Below are 22,606 nucleotides of genomic sequence, written 5' to 3' on the forward strand. Positions count from 1 at the left end.
TGAATATTCTTTTTTCCGAAAGTGATTATTCTTGATGACAACGAATTTTATCATTTTTCACGTCTTTTTCATACTTGTATACGTAACTTTATTTATTTCAAAACCGTCTCTGATAAAGCTGACCGTCCATGGTTTTAGTGTTATGTTCACTATGTTCCTAAGCTATTTGTAAACAGCGGAGAATATGGTAGATTGGTTGAGAAGTTGGATGTATTCTGTGTATCATATATATGCAGAAAAATATGCAAATTTTGAATGTGTGCTGACTTAAAATGCATATATGGGCAGTACATCTAATGTATACAATATTGCCACTATATCCTGGTCCGACTTCACTTTGTGTGTACCGACCGACTGAGCTGATCGCTTCTATATCTGCTTTTTAGAATGTTAAACTAAACTTACCTAATAAAAACAAAAACTTTTTTGAAACTTCTTTATATAATTATTTATAATAACATCCAAATCATTTGAAAACTTGATCTTTCGATCTCTACACTTATCCTTACATTCATGGCTGCAATATAAATTGTTATGTACGCACATATTCGCTAATAATTTATCGGTGCAAATAACAATGTTAGAGCTTAAATGTAATTTTTATGCCCCCCTTTGAAGAAGGCAGGGCATATTGCTTTGCTGCTGTCTGTCTGTCGGTCGGTCGGTCTGTCGGTCGGTCCACCAACAGTTTCCGTTCATTTTCTTTGCAGAGGATGAACATATTGAAATTTGGTATATAGGATTATCATGAAAATATCTAGGTCAAGTTTGACATTGCGTACGATCAAGCAATTTTCGACAGAGTTATGGCCCTTGGAATTTGAAACATTCCAGTTTTTTGCAGTTTCCGCTCATTTTCTTCGCAGAGGATGAACGTATTGAAATGAAATTTAGTATACAGGTTTATCATGATAATATCTAAGTAAAATTCGATAACGGGTACAATCGAGCAGTTTTCGACAGAGTTATGGCCCTTGGACGTAGAAAAATTCTAGTTTTTTGCAGTTTCCGCTCATTTTCTTCGCAGAGGATGAACATATTGAAATTAAAGTTGGTATACAGGTTTATCATGATAATATCTAGGTCAATTTTTATATTGGGTACAATCGAGCATTTTTCGACAGAGTTATGGCCCTTGGACGTAGAAAAATTCCAGTTATTTGCAGTTTCCGCTCATTTTCTTCGCAGGGGATAAACATATTGAAATTAAATTTGGTATACAGGTTTCTCATTATAATAGCTAGGTCAAGTTCGAAATTGGGTGCGATCGAGCAATTTTCGACAAAGTTATGCCTCCTGGACATAGAAAAATTCCAATTATATGCAGTTTCTGCTCATTTTCTTCGCAGAGGGTGTACATATGGATATGAAATTTGATATACAGATTTATCTTAATAATATCTAGGTCAAGTTTGATTGTGGGTATGATAGAGCAATTTTCGACAGAGTTATGGCTCTTAGAAAAATACCAGTTATTTGCAGTTTACGTTCATTTTCTTTGTGGATGTTTCCAAGGGAGGGGGCATAAATGTTTTACAAACATCTCTTGTTTTTTAAAAACACTTATAAAATAACAACATATTAATTAGTAGATGAATGTGGAATTAAATATTTGTGGATGAATAGCAATTCACCGAGTTTTTGCGCTGACGATATTTGTTGATGTATATTTACATGTCAAATTTTATTAACGACACAGTGCAAAGATTACAGTATGACAGTCAACGAATGTAAGTACAGTTATTCAAAGATTACATGCTATCAATAATACGAAAATTTTCAACGCACAAATAACTATATATTGACGTACCTGAAATTCAGAACTGACAATATGCACAGTGGCGACCATGAACAAAAACGCTAGGTTGAGATTCATTAGATTTTCGTCTCAACCATGCTTCATGAAAATGGAGCGACATTGGAGTTGCAGACGTTGCGCAACGTGCCTGACGTTTATGACGTTTTCCACGGTTTGTGACGTTATGTCATAATACCCCTTTTCTCATACACTGGCTCAAATGTCATAAAATTTAAAATTTATTCTTTTAGTTTTAAACTAGAGGTACTGTGAGCAAGCTCACAATTGATACCCCCCGCTAAGATAAAAATCATAATGCGTGTATTTTTCCAATTATAGAAAATATTTGATGAATCTATTTCACCGTCTTTTTTCTTTAAATAACAACTGCTCTATTTTTTTTTAAAACTGTTGGTCATAAGCAATATTTGTGTGAAGTAAGAACATTCAATGCTTCTCCATAAGAAAGATAATGACCGGACACAAGTTTTGCACTTTTTCTGCCAGTGACCTTGACCTTGCCCAAATGACCTTGGGTCAAGGTCATGACACACCCTTTGGTCCTAAGCAATATTTGTGTGAAGTTAGAACATTCAATGCTTCTCCATAAGAAAGATAATGACCGGACAAGAATTTTGCACTTTTTTCCCAACGACCTTGACCTTGCCAAAATGACCTTGGATCAAGGTCATGACACACCCTTAGGTCATAAGCAATCTTTGTGTGAGTTAAGAACTTCCAATGTTTCTCAATTAGAAAGATATTAGCCGGACACAAATTTTGCACTTTTTCTGACAGTAACCTTGACCTTGCCCAAATGACCTTGGGTCAAGGTCATGACACACCCTTAGGTCATAAGCAATCTTTGTATGAAGTAAAAACTTCCAATGTTTCTCCATTAGAAAGAAATGGACCGGACACGAATTTTTGTATGTTTTCTGCCAGTGACCTTGACCTTGCCCTAATGACCTTGGGTCAAGGTCATTACACGCCCTTAGGTCATAAGCAATCTTTGTATGAAGTAAGAACTTCCAATGTTTCTCCATTAGAAAGATATGGACCGGACACGAATTTTTGTATGTTTTCTGCCAGTGACCTTGACCTTGCCCGAATGACCTTGGGTCAAATTCATGACATACCTTATGTCATAAGCAATCTTTGTATAAAGTAAGAACTTCCAATGTTTCTCCATAAGAAAGATATGGACCGGACACGAATTTTGTATTTTTTCTGCCAGTGACCTTGACCTTGCCCGAATGACCTTGGGTCAAGGTCATGACACACCTTTAGGTCATAAGCAATCTTTGTGTGAAGTAAGAACTTCCAATGTTTCTCCATAATAAAGATATGGACCGGACACTATTGCACAGACAGACGGACGGACAGACAGACGGACAGACGGACAAGGTGATTCCTATATACCCCCCAAACTTCGGGGGGTATAAAAAAAATTAAATGCGAGGAAAAAGTAACATTTATCAGTTTTATTTAATTTTTTACATATCATAATTATTTTAATAATAACTGATCTTTATCAATCATACGTTCTTTCTGCGCAAAGCTGCGTTGCGTAGACAAAACATCTGCTTGATCTAGACTTTTGTAATAGCTGTGCAAAAACGCAGTGATACCTTTTTTATGAATTTTAATCCAAAATTCATTTACATTCTATTAATTTACATATTTTTAGACAATACACATAACACACACACACACACACACACACACACACACACACACACACACACACACACACACACACACACACACACACACACATACATGTATATATATATATATATATATATATATATATATATATATATATATATATATATATATATATATATATAATTATTTGCTTCACTGCATACTTTTATGTAATATGTTGATATACACACTGTCACATACCTTGCATTAACATGCACATGTACAGACAGATATATACACCGACAAAAAACATTAATATGCACAAAACGGTCAAATATTTTCTTAATTTATTCTTTCCCTACTACTTTTTTTTTGGGGGGGGGGGGTGAAAGACAATAGAAAACTAGTTAATAAAGGGTCATTAATGATAAGCTTTGCTTATAATTTCTATGAATGCTTTTATGGACACATTCAGTTTGCCAATGCTTTTCGTACTTAGCAAATTAACAGTAAGTAGTCTTAAGTAATAACATTCTCTTAAATAGTATAATTATCAATGAGTGCCCTTTTTAAAGGGACTTTTTTTTTGGACACGATTTGACATAAAATTTTCAATTTTTCTTTTTTCATTTTCAATGTTTAAACTGATAGATATAGAAGTTTTTAATGATATGTCAAAATTTGAAAGTCAATTATCAAGTAATAAGCAAGATACAGATTCATAATTCTTTGTTTTGTAAACAAAGCTCAAATATTGTCATTTTTTACTTATGTTTTGTATTGGTGTAAATTTCAATCAAATGTATTTTTCTTTTGTTATGCCCCACATCGAAGAAGGAAGGGCATATTGCTTTGCTGCTATCTGCCGGTCGGTCGGTCGGTCGGGTTGTCGGTCGGTCCACCAACAGTTTCCGTTCATTTTCTTAGCCGAGGATGAACATATTGTAATAAAATTTAGTATAAATGTTTATCATGATAATATCTAGGTCAAGTTCGATATTGGGTACGATCGAGCAATTTTCGATAGAGTTATGACCCTTGGACTTAGAAAAATTCCAATTATTTGCAGTTTACGTTCATTTTTTTCGCAGAGGATGAACATATTAAAACGGAATTTGGTTTACAGGTTTATCTAAATAATATTTAGGTCAAGTTTGATTTTGGTTATGATATTAGAGCAATTTTCGACAGAGTAATATCCCTTGGACTTAGAAAAATTCCAGTTATTTGCAGTTTACGTTTATTTTCTTTGTGGATGTTTCCAAGAGAGGGGCGTATAAGTGTTTTAAACAACATCTTTTGTTGATAATAGTATTTATGAAGATATCGAGTTAGTTTAAATTGTTTTTTACATGTCATTTTGTCTAAGAAATGGTAAATCTCTACGTTACATATTTTGTAAACAACAATAAAACTCGGACTTTGTTTACATAACAACCAATTCTTACCTCTGTATCTCGCTTGTACCTTGACTTTAACATTCAATATTTTGGTCAATCATTTGAAATGCACCATTAAACCATTTTATACATAAAAAATAAAATTAAAATTTTTGATCTAAAATCGTGTCCAAGTCCCTTCAACAAAGGGTGTATTAAGTTTTAGGGTATTCTTATATTTACTGGCAAAAATTAATTGTTTTAATATCAGTATATAAAAAAGGTTTGTAAACTAATTTTTTTTCCATTGCTGAATTTACCAATAGCATACTTGGTAAACTAAACGTCATGAAAAATTAAACTTGCGTCTTTTCCAAGCACATTGATGTACCATATATCTTTGACATTGAAACAGTCAATCAATAAATGTTCTATTGATTCTTAATAATGATTACCGAATATGGCCATGCTAGTGAATCAATTATTTTGAAATTTAAAAAAGGTATTTATTATCATGTAAAGTCTAAAATTGCAACTTTTATTTTTTTTTAGGTTTTCAATAATAAAGTCTTCTTCCTATCTCCTGTATTTCTCAACACACAAATCCGGTATTTGTACACTTTTCATTTAATTGACTTGTTTTCTTTATGTTATTGATAAAATCACAGAACATCACCTTATATCAGTTCATTTTGTTTGTCAAACAAGTTAGTAACTAGTTGTTGATCGATATCAAAACATTAAAGAAATCAAGTGTTTGGCACGAGTTTATAATTTTCCAGGAGATTGTAACAAATGTTTTTTCATACTTGTCTAACTATTCTTTTATCAAGAAGCAATCACTCGGTCAGTTCTTTTTCCCCTAAAACTATCTTGACCATATCTTCTTGCAAAATATTCAAACATTTTATAGTATCCAACTATAACCTATTTTCAACCAATCAGTCAGACATAAAAATGTTGACGAGTTCGTCTTGTTTATCCCGATGTTCCCAATGCGACTTATTGTAATTTTCAAATTAAAGCTTGACAGTTTAATTAGAAGTCTGTTTCTTTCGCATTTGTAACTTAATATCATTAATGACGTCTTTAAATCCGCAAACTGTTTTCATATTATTCAAACGCTGGAAATTTAAAATTATGTAATTGTTTAGGTAATACAGTAACCCATTCTTCAACTATGCTTTGGTCTTCTTTATCATGAATGGTCTAAATACACCGGGTTTGAGTAGGTCACAAACATTATCCTTACAATCTAACCAATTTTGAATCTCAGTGAGGAATGTCAGTGATGTAATTTTGTAAACTTGAGATATTTCAGAAATATATATTCATTTTCAGGTGTAAACATGTTTCAGCAGTACAACACAAGATCGGGCTAATAAACATCATACAATTACGAACATGAAAATGTAATTTACTAATTTACTTGAATTTATGGCATTGGGTTTATTTTTTATGGCACATATTGATACCAGGTAGTGAAAGTTTTACAAGTATATACCATTGATTAGCTGCAGTTTGCTTTGAATTTTCCAGAATAGTCTTCACAGTTAATCAGTCATGTCAAACATATCATTGTAGTAATTTGCATTCCTGCTGTTACGTCGAGTTATTAACATCAAGGTCACCTGAAGGGAGACTGCAAAATAAGTTTTAAGTATATGTCTTTGTTTCCGAGAACAATGGAAGTTCTTTTTTCACATAAAGATTGCTCCTCACATCAGAATTTGATCCAGTAATTTTGGCAAGTTCAAGATCAATGGAAGAAAAGTTCATAATTTGTGTCTGCGCTATTCATTTCTTATCGAGTGGTTGTAGAAGTTCCTTTCTTCATTTAAAGATTGCTTATGACCCGAGGGTGTGTTATAAACTTGATCCAGGGCCTGTAAAGCAAGTTTAAGGTAATGGTTAAAACAAATACATGTCCTTGTTAAGCCATATCTTGTAATGGAAAAAATGGTCTTTATACACTGGGTTTGAGTAAGTCACAAACATTATCCTTACAATCTAACCTTATTTATTCTCAGTGAGGAATTTCAGTGATGTAATTTTCTTGAAATGAAAATAATTTGAATCTAAACTATCACACAAAGATTACTTGTGACCTGTAAATATGTCCTGATATTGCGCTTTGGTCATTTATAATATTTCAATGTCACTTTAAGAAAAATTGGTCAACCACTTCTAGGGTCTTTCGGTCTATTGCGGGAATATCATATGATCTTCCTTACAACACCCTAAACTAAGGTTTGCTAAATAGAGAATATGCTGTTTTATAAAACACAATTAATAAAATATTGGGAATTTATAGTTTTCCAATGAACACCAAATAAATGATTGGTTTAAAATGCTTACTCTAATAATAATCATCATTTAAAAAGTGTTTAACAAGATCCAGAGCAATACTGTGTCATGGCTTATCCAACAAATTAACAGTGCTATTCCAGATTCAAGAATTCAACCATATAAAGCATATAGTCTGCAATCATATGGTTCTTGTTACAACTTCTTTCAGCATGTTAGTGTGGATCTTATAATGGAGTCCTTTTTATAGCACACAGCGATTGTAGCTGAAGACTGAATCACTACTATCTTGTTCTCCTGCCTCAGGTCCATCTACTAGTAAATAGAATGGGGCTTATAAAACATTATGCATTATTCCTTTCTTTCAAAATTATTCAGAAACGGTTTGTGCTTTACTGTACACAGAAAAATATTTGACCCCGTTTTATTTTTAGCCCTCGTTGTCTCAGAGTGAATTTAAGACTAGGCGATTTTTTTTGTCTCAAACTATCTCTCTTAATACAACACAACTTGTAGGCGGGCGAATTGAAGACGGGGCGAACTATTTACAGGTGAAAAGGGCAAAACGTAAACAAGGCGAAATTGCCCTGCATACAGTATTTTTTCTTTCAAAACTCATCTTTGGAGTCTTTGTGAAGAAATGTGTCCTCCAATGCGGGACCATTATCCTAGTAGAGGACAGTTTCATCTAAGCAATGGTGGTCTGTGGGTCTCTGAGTTTAAATTGCCACTGTTAAAGCCTAATATATGGGCTCATTGTCGACCAGGGGATATGCCAATGCAACCTTACCACCTCTTCCTTTAATGGATGGTAAAAGGTTTACCTGTCAATTTTGTAGTTAGTTAGTGTATCTAACAGGGTATTAATGTTTAGAAGTTTACAAGCAATCATACACACACAAGCTTCTCTATGATTTAAAAAAAATAATAGGTTCTTGCACGGACACGATAAAGATTTTCCTTGAAAGCAATGGAATAATATCCGTGAAAAAAATCGATGCCCGACAAAATCAAAAAAGTCAACAACTGAAAGACATCTGATATCTCCGAGTCAGACGCTGAAGTGGTGTTTGGTCAATATCATTAGGTAAAGCCTGTTAAGTGTTAAAGTTGCTACAATTAAAAAGTCACTTAAAATAATTCAAAACCGACATTGGTCTCTGTTTTATAAATAAATATTTTAAAAAATAGTTCTTAATCGATCCATGAAATAAAATATTGGCGTGTCCATCCAATATTAAGAACGCCAATTTTATACTATTTATATCTCCTAGGATAAAGAGCTCTGTACTTATTTAACATATTGGAAACTGATAATTTTTATAGCTAAAAGGTTTGATTTTTTCATCACTAAATGTGGTTTGTGGATAAAAATATCCTTTGTTAACGTTTAAGACATATGTGTTATATTTACTTTTACATAAACACAGTGTAGGAACGGAAGTGTACAGTTTTGGGTAGTGCTGTTCGTCGAAGCGAGTAAACAAATTGAACACGTACCTCTGCGTACAGTCGAAGACAGTTTTTGTGTAATTTTAATCAAATGAATTGATCAATGTATTTAAAAAGCTTATGGGACAATTCAATACGTTACGGTTATAAACTGGCGAAAGTATAAAAGTTTATATATTCTTTATGCAATACGATTTTAAAGTGAACATTTTGGTAATCAACATCGAGGGTCACACTTCAAGATTGCAATCATTATTATGTACAAAATATGATCATTACCACTGCATTTGGAACATGTAAAGGTAGATATATATCTCAAGAGAAAAACCTGACCTTGCTTCTAATGCCATTGCAGATAAAAGTTAAAAAAAATCACCAGAACATCACGAGCCGTGATTATTTAATACTGCACGCGTAGCGCAAAAGCCTTTGAATTTTACTGTATGGGTAGCTCTGTTAAAAGCATTGTAAAGTTTGTTTTAAAGAAGTATGGTTTCGGATGGTAAGTTAATTAAACAGAATGACAATGGGTTGAATGGACTATTTCTAAATAATTTTTCAATGATGAAAAACAAATATTGTTGTTGCAACGCAACCCACCCCCCCCCCCCCAATAAGTAAAATAACCCAATACATGTAATCACCACAAAAAAATTGACAAAAATTAAGTGTTTTTGGAGTTAGGAGAATATTAAACGGTTGTAAACTATAGTTAACAAATGATAATCTTAGTTTATCTGTCTCCAAATAACGTTAACGATAGATTTTGCTGATAAATATAGATTCACATCTGTAAATGATAATTGACATTCGTTAACTATAGTTTAGAGTTGTTAATCATAGTTTAACAATCGTGATACTATATTTATCAGAAAAACTATGTTTTGCAATCGCAAATGGTTGTTTGGTGTTAATTATATATAGTTTCACATTTCCTGAAACATAGACGATCGCGTTAAGTATGGTTTACAGATGTAAAATATAGTAACTATAGTTTACAACCGTTAAACCTAGTTTTTCGACCGAGAAACAATGATTAGCTCATTTTTGTGAATTTAGCGTGCTGTACATTTCAAGAGTGAATTCGGAAATTATTTTCCTTAGCTACGTGTGTATGTATTGGTGTGAATCTTTAGGGAAATTATGTTTGACACATTACGCCTTGCATGTTAAGATACTGTTGGAAATAATATATTCCGAGCATGGGAGTTTACGTTGTTGATTATTGTTATACAGTATCTCAGATAATGGATAATAAAGAAATATAATTTACATGTATTTTCAATGTTACGAAAAGCGAGTTAGTAATGGAATGATATTCATTTTGCAATAATTCTTTGAAAAAGGGAGGGATTCTTCATGAAATCAAGTAAAGAAGTAAAACTAGTTTTTTGTCACAGATACGTTGCATTGTTTTCAAAGATGGGGGGGGGGGGGCAGACAGGAATTGCAAGTAGAGTTCCAAAGGCATATTTTTAATATTATTACAAAGATAAATATAAGAAAGAAAGAATTTTCACATACTGAATCTTTTATGTGTGTAATGTTAGCGAACTTTTCTTTCAATTTTTTTTGCAACACAACAAAATGTATACTCTGTGATATCCACGCAAACAAGTGTTTATTGCAGAAAAACTGCTGAAATGAACAGTATTGTGCTTCATGTAAAATATTCTAGGCATATAGCACACGCACCTGACGTTATATTTTTTTGTCACAATAAAAAAAAACCGTCTACTAAATAATGCACAAGGTACACATCGCCGCCATCTTTTATTTTTTTAAATCTGTCGCATCAGCTGGAAGTTTCACTTGAATCTCATCGGTAAAATTATTTTGCGATCCTCTCCGTCTGCTGATCAGTCCATAAACATCTAAGATTACAATCGATTCAACCTATACGGCGCATTACAACTGTCATTAATAAAATTCATCCTTCAATCTGCATCATGCGCCTGTGGCATATAAAAATCAAAATGCAAACTTCATTCATCATTACAATCGTTGTCTTATTCGTAGAGTAATTGTACTAGTCGTATCAAATCTCAAAGGATCTTGAGGTCTGTCGTGAAGATCGGAACTATTGATATTTGTCAATATGGTCATTCGTGCTATATACATGTAGATATGGCCGTCGGGGTCCAATCGTAACTCTTTCATCTTGATCGTGAAAAGAATCGCTATCAATATCATGTCCCATCGCAACAGAGGACATCGGTTCTTACACGAACTTACATGTATATGCATGTACAAACATCGGGGACTCGTTGTGATGTTTGGATCAGATCGAGGTCACATCGGAAATTATATGTGGGCAATTTTATCGAAACGGATTTTATCGTATCTAAATGGGCAAAGAGATCGTGTCAGATTGCATCACCTGAAATAAATCTACATGTTTTGGACCTTACTGTATCAAAGCTCAATAAATCGCATAAGGACGTATCGACTCGCATTACCTCGAACCTAAGTCTAAATTAAACAGAAATTCCACGATTAGTTTCGATTTGTCAATCGTAGTGTTAGTTATCGCACGACAGTGGGAACCTACATGTAGAATAGCTCATTGTAATGTTCGGCGCTACGCGTACAGTTTTTGAATTGCGAATCAGAGCTAACCATACAGACAAGTAAGAGCTACGCGTACAGTAAACAATCTCGAGGTATTGTAAGAAAAACTTCAGTTTCGAAGAATATATTTGCTTTCGTCATACATGTAACTTTTTTGTCTCAAAGTTAACATATTAGGAAAATATTTTTACAAGAAACATTATTTTTTGTCAAAGAAGATGAGAAACACTTCTCTAGATATTGTGATTCAATTTCTTATTGAATTTTTGTACTTTTTTCATCCAATAAGTTTTTTTTTCCATTAGGAAATGTTATGATTTTATGATGGAAATGACAAGTATAAACTTATTCTAGTTTACTACCGTAAAAAAAATCGAGACACTGTCCGTCCTTATATTGATTATTTACGTATTTTCAATCTACGATGAAACTACTGTACGCAGCGCTACTTGATCTCTCGCTTCGACGAACAGTGCTACCCAAAACTGACACTTCCGTTCCCACACATTGATAAAATTGCAATTGAAAATTTGTATACCTTAAGAATTAAATCGATAATGTGAACTACATATAATTTTTTTTTTATTTACCACATCAACACTTTTAGATATAATCTTTTTTAAATACAATCGATCCGTGCTTACTATCTATTTCTATTCAAGATATATTACTATTGTCAGGTACTCTACACACAATACCTCCGAATTGAAGACGGGGCGAAACTATTTACAGGTGAAAAGGGCAAAAATTAAACGAGGCGAAATTGCCCTGCATACAGTATGTTGTCTTACAAAACTTATCTTTGGAGTCTCTGTGAAGAAATGTGTCCTCCAATGCGGGACCATTTTCATAGTAGAGGACAGTTTCATCTAAGCAATGGTGGTCTGTGGGTCTCTGAGTTTAAATTGCCACTGTTAAAGCCTAAAATTGACTCTTTGTCGACCAGGGGTTATGCCATTGCAACCTTACCACCTCTTCCTTTAATTGATGGTAAAACGTTTATCTGTCAATTTTGTAGTTAGTTAGTGTATCTAACAGGGTATCAATGTTCAGAAGTTTACAAGCAATCATACACACACAAGCTTCTCTAAGATTTAAAAAAAATAATAGGTTTTGGCACGGACACGATAAAGATTTTCCTTAAAAGCAATGGAAAAATATCCGTGTTTGAAAAAAAATCGATGGCCGACAAAATCAAAAAAGTAAAAAAGTCAACAACTGAAAGACATCTGATATCTCCGAGTCAGACGCTGAAGTGGTGTTTGGTCAAAATCATTAGGTACATGTATATGGTATTTCACAGGGTTCCAAGTTCTGCCTGTTAAGAGTTAAAGTTTCTACATGTAAAAAGTCACTTAAAAAAATTCAAAATCGATATCAGTCTCTGTTTTATAAATGAATATTTTAAAAAATAGTTCTTTATCGATCCATGAAATAAAATATTGGCGTGTCCATCCAATATTAAGAGCGCCAATATTAGACATTTTAAATCCCCTAGGATAAAGAGCTCTGTATTTATTCAAGATATTGGAAACTGATAATTTTTATAGATAAAAGTTTTGATTTTTTCTTCACTAAATGTGGTTTGTGGATAAAAGATCCTACGATAAAGTTTAAGGTAGATCTGACGGCTAATTTGTTACCCACCCTCTTGAAGATATCTGTGTTCTATTAACTTTAACATAAAATTGCAAATGATAATCTGTATATCTTAAGAATACAATCGATAATGTGAACTACATGTAAATGTTTTTTATTTACCACATCAACACTTTCAGACATAATCTGTTTTAAATACAATCGATCCGTGCTTACTATCTATTTCTATTCAAGATATATTACTATTGCAGGTACTCTCAAAATTCCTCTGAGAAATGTGTAAGTTCTATGCTTGATCAGCAAATAAACATCACATTTAGAATATCAATGTATATATTATGCGTGGAACAAAATTAACAAAACATAAACAAATTTTTAAAAATCACTTTTACCCAGAAGTGTAAATAAACAAGAGGCCCATGGGCCACATCGCTCACCTGAGGAACAATAGGTATGATTAAATCAGCTTAATGGAGTCATAATACAAACTATCTGGACAATGTACAATAATATGAGGGTCAATCAAAAAATACGAAGACTTTTGTCATAGCTATGTTACTTAACGTCATATCATTACTAAATTTGGTAGACATAATTAAGCGGTAGTTTCAAACAATTTGCAAGAAAAAAAGTTAATAAATTCTTTTATTTCTATGAATTATTTATAATCTAATCCTGCAAAAATGAGGTCACGGCGCACGGTCAAAATTTGTGTTATGTCAACAATAAACCATATAATGTTGAAAATAATATCTCTATAATTTGGGCTTAAAACCAAATAATATTGAAACCTCAAATTAAGTATAGTCATGGTATTCTATGTACATGTAGATCCTGTATAAATAAAGTCCATTTTTCCCCTGGATATTCTTATGTTTATAATCATTAGTCCCTTTTCTAACAGGATGATGTTATAGTCATATCATATGTTGAGTACTGCAGTTCTCAAAAAGATCCTTAACAATAGTTTATATATGGGATATAAACCTTCATCAAATTTGAACCTTCTTGTGAGGCAAAAGAATTGTCCTGGGGCAAAAGTCTTAACAATTATAAAGAATCATCTGGCTTATTAGTTTCTGAGAAGAAGATTTTAAAAGATTTACCCTACATATTCCTTGTTAAACTTTGACCCCCCCCCCCCATTGTGGCCCAAACCTTCCCCTGGGGATCATGATTTTCACAACTTTGAATCTACACTACCTGAGGATGCTTCCACACAAGTTTCAGCTTTCCTGGCTGATTAGTTTCTGAGAAGAAGATTTTAAAAGATTTACTCTATATATTCCTATGTTAAAATTCGACCCCCCATTGTGGCCCCACCCTACCCCCAGGGGTTATGATTTTCACAACTTTGAATCTACACTACCTGAGGATGCTTCCACACAAGTTTCAGCTTTCCTGGCTATTTAGTTTCTGAGAAGAAGATTTTTAAAGATTTACTCTATATATACCTATGTAAAACTTCGACTCCCCATTGTGGCCCCACCCTACCCCAAGAGGTTATGATTTTCACAACTTTGAATCTACATTACCTGAGGATGCTTCCACACAAGTTTCAGCTTTCCTGGCTGATTAGTTTCTGAGAAGAAGATTTTTAAAGATTTACTCTATATATTCCTATGTAAAACTTCGATCCCCCATTGTGGTCCCACCCTACCCCCGGGGGTCAAGATTTTCACAACTTTGAATCTACTATTCCTGAGGATGCTTCCACACAAGTGTCAGCTTTCCTGGCTGATTAGTTTCTGAGAAGAAGATTTTTAAAGATTTACTCTATATATTCATATGTTAAAATTCGACCCCCCATTGTGGCCCCACCCTACCCCTGGGGGTCATGATTTTCACAACTTTGTATCTACACTACCTAAGGATGCCTCCACACAAGTTTCAGCTTTCCTGGTCTTATGGTTCATGAGAAGAAGATTTTTGAAAATTTCTCGAAATTTTTCATAAATTTCTAATTAACTCCCTTTGCAAAAGGGCGTGGACCTTAATTTTCACAACTTTGAATCCCCTTAGGCTAAGGATGCTTTGTGCCAAGTTTGGTTGAAATTGGCCCAGTGGTTCTTGAGAAGATGTTGAAAATGTGAAAATTTACAGACAGACGGACGACAGACAAAATGTGATCAGAATAGCTCACTTGAGCTTTCAGCTCAGGTGAGCTAAAAAATATTGATGTCATATTTCTGCGCTAGATGCTTCCTCAGTCTTTGTCATTCTTCGATTGACAAAATTATTTTTTATCAATGAATATTGCTTACATTATTATTACAATTAAATTACTATCATCATTATTGTTGTTAATTATCACACAATCTCTTTTGAGAAAGCATGTTAGATATTCATTGAGAATGAATGTGTTTTTCTTTTCTTAATGACGGAATGGTTATGAAACACCTGCGCAGATTTTTGTAAACCTGGGCTATTTGTTGCATATGCAAATACAAAGTCGCGGCAAAATAATAATAATTAAACAGCGTAAATATTGTAAATCAAATATCGTTTTCAAATAATAAAGCTATATAAAATGTTGATAAGTATCATAGAAGTAAAGTAACATGTAAGGTTCAGCGTATTCTAAAGCTAGCGTCATTTACCTGCCATTTGACGACTAGAGAAAAGACGGAACTCTTACATACAGCGAGAGTGAAAATTCAAGTTATTTTAAAGACGAATATCTTGGATATGGGGGTTACGGCGGGAGTCATATTTCTATGATGATCTTTGTAACCCTTCCGTCTTATGGATCCTCTTGAGGGTCAGCTCAAACTTAGTAATCACCAAGTCCAGTAGTTCTTTCACAATTATTTTTATAAAAGCGTGATTGTATAGTCAAAATTACATCAATTAAATGCTGCCTACTTTAAAGAATCTCTATAAGCGGAATCATTAAATCCAAAATACAATTCTAAATAAAAATTCTAAAATTCTGTCTTCACATCATTTTACATGGGTATATATAACATTTTACTTATGATTTACAGTTCTGACCAGTTCGGCCCATCGACAATGATCATGAGGGAACATTTGGTGTTCAAATTCCAGAGTTATATTTCATTTCTAAATAAAGCATGTCAGAGCTGTCAGAAATAATTTTGTAATGCAGGTTTTGAGTCTCCGAGTCCGAGTCTCTGAGTCCCTCACCTGGGTATGATGCATTGCTAACGCATAATACATTCATACATACATGGCTTAAAGGTTACAAATGTTGAATAGCATTACATGACTTACCTGCAATAACAGGGTCTTCATTGCGGACACAGAATGCCAAACATGACAATTTGTTGATAAATTGTTTATATATTTTCAGTTTGGATTTTACTGTGCCAGAATTAATAAACCTCATTTAGGACTAGGGGTCTTTGGATGCCGGCTTCGATTATCCCGCCTTCACAGGAACGAAAACAAGTTTCTTATCAAGATTTTTTATGGGGAGTGTTTAAACCTTTTCATTATTCGGAACTCACTCGGAATACCTTGCACAATTTTTTCAACGTTATAATCCGGGCTATTTCAAGGCTGATGCAGTACGAAATCCCCGCAGACTTTCTATTTTGGGTTGTGTATTGAAACCTGAAGAGTAAAAGGGGCGTTTAAAAACAGATAGTCTGGACATTTTAGCACATAGCTATTTATGATTATCAAAAAATCAAGCAAAAACTGGTGGAAGCAAAACTCGGGACAGAATATAATTATGCATCTATGTTCTATTAATGTAGGAAAACGATAATGAACATTTGTATCGAGGGAGTCCTTGTCCTTTGCTGGGAGTAGATTCATTTAATTCATGAACACTCATTACATACCCCTTTTAAGTATAACCACTAAAACAGTGAGATTTCTTCTATTATTCAGCCAATTTTCTTCCCTTGGAAAATCTAAGTTTTCAATTTAGCAACGATTATCGTTGCCATAGTTATATTCCTTGCACAAGGCACAGTGTTCTTTTTTCGCCACTGGACTAGTATAGATGAACATAAATGGTCATCTGAAACTAAATCACGGTTTTGTGGGTCGCTATGTTGTCTCCATGCAATGTATATTGTTTTGTTCTCGTTCAACCTTTCATCAGACTCCATTAAATATTTACGCTGCATGTTTCGTTTTAATAATTCGATACGTATAAATACTTCAGGGTTCAAACGATGTTTATTGAACAGTAAGAAAAAATTCCAAGATTTCCCCTTTGAAACGCCCTTCTGTGCTTGCCAGGTTTTAATACACAGCTTAAAAAAGTCTACGGGGATTATACATTGCAAAAGAAAAATGGATAATAACGTTGAAAAACTGTGCGAGGTAGTTTGAATGTCCTTTGTATGGTGAAAAGATGTAAACATTTGAATATTTCTCTAGGAAATTTTCCCATTACAAATCTCCTTAAGAAATATGTTTTCGTTCCTGTTAGGTTGTTTTCCCGAGTAAAATATGATAATGTGGCAATGAAGATATTTTTCATATTTTTTTACTTTCGTATGTAGATTTCAACTGCATTTCTTTCACAGATATGTGTATGTTTATTTAAAACGAGTTTAATGGCAAATTGTATTTATCTTAAGCTGAGAGGTCTTCTAACTTAGCCTTAAGTTAACTCTGTATACAGACACTGTAGTGCAGGGGCTTCTGATCTTGGTTGTTGGGCATTTTTAAGGCGTATTGTGATATTTTCTTTCGCCTGCAGGTTTAGATAAGGCAACTACCCTTTTTCACAAGACAACTTTAGAGTTCCCCCGTTATTTTGCTATGTCCTTGGGGCTCTTAGATAGCAAACAGAAAAGTTTTGTTTCACATTGATAACTAAGCACTTGTTACCATTCTCAACAAGCAAACCCCCAAAACTCATTAATGATTTTGCTACGTTCTTTCATAATCAATTATCTGTTAATTAATATTTGTTTTACGGCAGGTCACATGCATGTACCTACAAAACAAAATACAACTGGTGATTCAGTCTCTTGTCATAAACAGTGGCAACATTTTAGGCAGGCTGCATCTTACACAAAGACCGAACCATCGCCGGTACCCAGCTCCTTACTCATTTGCAGCATGAAATAGATAGACTATATTGGACTCAAATAGACAGCAATGTATTAATCATATTTATTCATTTCAGCCTTTTACAAATGTAAACATAGTTGAAGTTCACAGGAATTTAAAATAAGTAATACTATTATAAATACATGTATTGCGATTATAGAGGGCGAAGCCCTCTCACGGGCCCGATGGGCCCGTGAGAGCGAAGCTCTCCCTATAGACAACACGTGTACATATGTCTAAAAATAGAAATTGCACTCTATACCTATGAAGTTCAAAAACTTTTCCAAGATGGAGGAAAAAGGAAAAACTTCACGCGCAGTGACATCACTGGCTTCCATGTTGAATCTGAATCTCGTAATAACTTCACGTTTGGTGATAATTTATCAGCTTTGTTTAATGAGTGATAAATACATTCAAACTTACCTAATGTGTTCTTGAAAAATTAATTTCTAATTAAGAAATCAAATTTTCGTTTCCTACAACTTTCAACAGTTGCATTAGATCCGATCAAATGCATTCCATGGCATCTGATTGGACAAAAAAACGTGTTTCAACAGTGAAGCAGTTTTAATTCATTGTTATTAAATATAACATCATGTATTTGAATTAAATACTATTTGAAAACACCAAAAACGATTTTTCTCCAACTTTCAATTTGAAATTTCGTTTTTAGGTTTCATCTCAAATCGTATCCTAACATACTCATACCCAGGTCATTTCGTACCCAGAATTCAAATTAATTATCAAAAAAAAAAAAATTAAGTTACAACCAATAACTAATTCAATATAAAACAAAAGATAATCAAAACTTAATTTTGTAGATATCCTAGTAGATTTTGTAGATTGACAGACAGATTGTAAAATATTTCCCCATTCTAATTCACCCCCCCCCCCCCAAAAAAAAAAAACTGTGTAAACCATTCGTTTATGATTAAAAAATACAATAAATGTTCAAATTACTTTTGATCTTCCATAAAAATAAAAGCAAATAGGGAGATATTTTGGAGCAATATGCATTATAGATACTTAAAAAAATATTTATAATAGGAAGTACTGATCTGCATTCCCGATCACACAAATATGCATTGTAAACTAAATGTAAGACATTTGTCAGGCAAACTCAGATTAAATTATACACCCCGGTATGTACAATATACATCATTTGCACCTTATGATGTGAATTAGCTAGGGTACTGTCTTAAATCTCTAGTTTTAATGCACAAATCAATCATTGAATGTTTAATAATTCAGTGTTTGGATGACAAATTTTAGTGAATTTAGGGACCAAAAATAATCTTAATATCTGTCCATACAAGTGAAATATTCTCAAGATAAATTCATTTTCTTATTTTAAAAAAATATACGCCATTACTCTTTAATTCATGTTTTATGCATACATTTGAAATAAGGGAGTAAAAAGTTAAAATACTTCATGCTGAGAAATTATCCAGAGATCTGCAATGTAGATACTACATTTAGCTGCACCCAGGTATTATCCAATATATGTATAAATTACTTCAGACTAGACAATAAGACATCGAAATAATACACATGTATATTGATAGAATCACAATAATTTTTAACTGTCCCAAAAATTTTTGCTTCATTATTAGTTATTCATAAATATCCCTACCTTTGCTAGCCAAGGGTTTGTGATCTCAAAAACCCTTGGCTTACAAAGAAGAAATATTTCAGGGCTCAAACAATATTTATTTACATATTAGAATGAAAATTTGTTTACAGGTTTTTGTATTTGAATTTCCTCTCTCTCTCTCTCTCTCTCTCTCTCTCTCTCTCTCTCTCTCTCTCTCTCTCTCTCTCTGACTTGTTCGGATGAAAAAGCGGCTGTTAAATAAAAATCTATGGTGGTTTGTATTGCAAATGATAAATTTTTCTTTCCTGTGAAAATCTATGAGTAAAAAAACAAAAGATGTTTTAATGAAGGATTTCAATTGTATTTATTTTAGTTGTGTACGTTTCTATAACATTGTCAAAATGTGATGGAAACAGTAACCTGGGGCAAACTATAGTCTATAGCATATCAGGGTCGGACTTGAACAAATTTAATAAGCAATAAGATTAGAGTCCAAACAAAACAATTTATGATGCCAGAGATGATTAAAAGGGCATCTACTGATCTAGCCCCATCTATATTGGCTTCGCCCTCCAAACGGTTACACCGTAAAACATATTATTCAATGATTAATTGGCTAATTAATTTTAACTTACAAATTGAAGGTCTACATTTCAGTTACTGTTGCACGATTTTTGTAACCGGAACCAACACAACCGCTCTAAATTTAGATTTTCATGCATGGAGTTTAAAATCCCGAAAAGGCTTACTTCAAACTACTCGATGCAACACTCTCTGAAAACACAGATTAGGCATACCAGACTGGCATCCACCCATATTAAAAAATGTGTACGCTATACGGACTTACATCGTCATAAATAAAACCCTTAAAATCTGTGGTGCAGTTTTTAGCTTACTTGTAAGTTGCGAGCCTTTCATACTTCTCAGATTTATATTATAATAATTATTCTACCCAGAGTGTGCAATAACAATGACATTAATTTTTTTAATATAAAAATATCTTTGTACTCATCTGCCTTTTCTATTGATTTGTAAAGGCATTTGCGGGTTAGTGAAGTGTCAGTAACACCAAACCGGAATAAGAGGGTGTTGATGACGAAATTTTGATAAGCACTATAACTCGTGAATCAACCGAATTGCAAAATCCTCTAAAATTTAGTGATCAACAACTATCAAAAAAAATTGTCAAGTACTAAAATATAATTCATTTTATCTGTACTTTTTGAAGAATAACTTGCACTAAAAGAATTGCTTTATTGTTTAGGAATTTGTCCTTTCTCATGAGAGGGGGTTGTTAATATTTTTTTTTAATTGGTTTCATGATAAAAAAAATCTACACGTATAAATATTTCAGTTTCCTTGAATCTGAGTGACCGAATGACCTTTTCATTTGGTAATTTTCAAATCATTTGATGGGCAAAATACTTTTAAGATAGTTAAGGAAATCTTTTAAATTTAAAATTTTGCCAGTATCATGCATGTTGTCAGTTCCTAGAAATTAATTATATATTTCAACTACCACTAACCGCCAAACAGGAAGTCCAAAAATCAACATTTGATTAATTTGTGCGTTCGGTTAACTCGTGATACATGTATGTAATCTAGGAAATCACACTACCAAACTCAAGTTTTGCTTAATCAATAAACAAGAAGGCAGAGTATGATTTCCTCAAAAGAGACAATCGTGATCGGCATTAAAATGCATTGAGTCTGTTTTAATCAGCCCTTTGAGAATATAAAGGGAAACAATGCAATAACCCTTTTCCTCTCAAGGGTAAAGAATTTTTAGGGATAACAACGAATGAGTAATTAATGTTTTGAAGGTGATAAAATTGATAAAACATTGGTTCAATCTTTAAGCATATATGCAAACTTCTATGTGAACTTAGCCATCAAACATATCTCTTTATTCTAATTAGCCTACATTTTAATTAGTACAGTTTTTTAATGATTAGGATGTTCGACTCCTATAATAGTTTTACTTACTACACTGGTCTTCTGTTTTAAAGCCGATTTGCCGATCATCTACGGATTTCGAAATCAAAATTCTCAGTCATTTGCATCAAACTACATGTATACAAGTAAACGTAAGTACTTTTTGTGGACCATGTATATTACTTTACAAGAAAACATTTTGTTTTCTTGGTACCACATACACCAGCTATGTTGGATGAAGGGAAATCATGCAACTTTATCAGACAAAGGCATTAACATAAATGTACATCAATCGCGTTTTACATAGTGACTTTAGACACATGTAGAAATATGCTTTTACATGTACATTACTTTAATCATCTCAATAAAGTAAAACCAATAAAACGACTTGCATTTCTTAGAATGATTACGTTCTCGTTGACAACTGCACTGTACGTAGCAATATCATCTAAACTGTTTAAATGAAAAGATCTTAGTTTGAATATTGAACTAATATCATTATGGCATAATTTTGTTATTGCATGCGATATTGCTGTTGTCGATACAGGAAGCCATCAAATTGAAATCCTCAAGAAAAAAGTAGCTTCAAATCACAGTTCGGACCCAAAGGATGCAAAGTGTACCAACTCAACTACCTTCTGGACAGTCACAACTGAGAATCGACTGGTGGTGACGGACAGTGTCAATGCCTGTGTTAAGGTGTTCACCATTGACGGCCAACTAGTACAAATGTGCGGGGGAGATTTTTATTTTTTTATGGAGTAGCAGTATCATACGACGGATATTTCATATTTCAGATATATGTAAACACTCTGTCATAACACTCGACCCTGAAGGAAGTTCCCTTTATTAATTCTAAGAATTCGGGTCAGGGATCAAGCAGCATGATCACCCGTATTTTGTAGCAGTCGATCAAAGCAAGCAAATCATTGTGACCGACTCTGGAAACAGTAGCATTAAACTATTCCACTTCGACGGTAAGCATTTACAAATGATTTTACAGAACGAATTTAAACTTACCAATGAAAATTTTTTTTAAATCTGCGAAGACTGTGCCTAGATGGTGATGGGAACATAATTGTGATATATTAGTTGTGACGCAGTACCACACAGGGAAACGTCACGAGCTGACAGTCTTCCGGTATATACAAGAGGATTTCCGAACGCTCAATTCTGCGCAATTCTATGCAATCTCCATATAGTGTTTCAATATTCATTTTTTGTAATACACGGTATATAAATATTGTGTGCTGGATAATTATAATATACTGTACGAAAGTAAAG

General features: G+C 33.3%; 1 pseudogene; it reads left to right on the top strand.

The window, feature by feature from the left end:
• The first annotated feature begins 1,714 nt into the window (after positions 1–1,714).
• LOC128177031 (E3 ubiquitin-protein ligase TRIM71-like) lies at positions 1,715–22,524 on the top strand (annotated as a pseudogene).
• The last annotated feature ends 82 nt before the right edge of the window (positions 22,525–22,606 follow it).

Source organism: Crassostrea angulata, chromosome 1 (genome assembly GCF_025612915.1).
Source record: "Crassostrea angulata isolate pt1a10 chromosome 1, ASM2561291v2, whole genome shotgun sequence".
Lineage (NCBI taxonomy): Eukaryota > Metazoa > Mollusca > Bivalvia > Ostreida > Ostreidae > Magallana > Magallana angulata.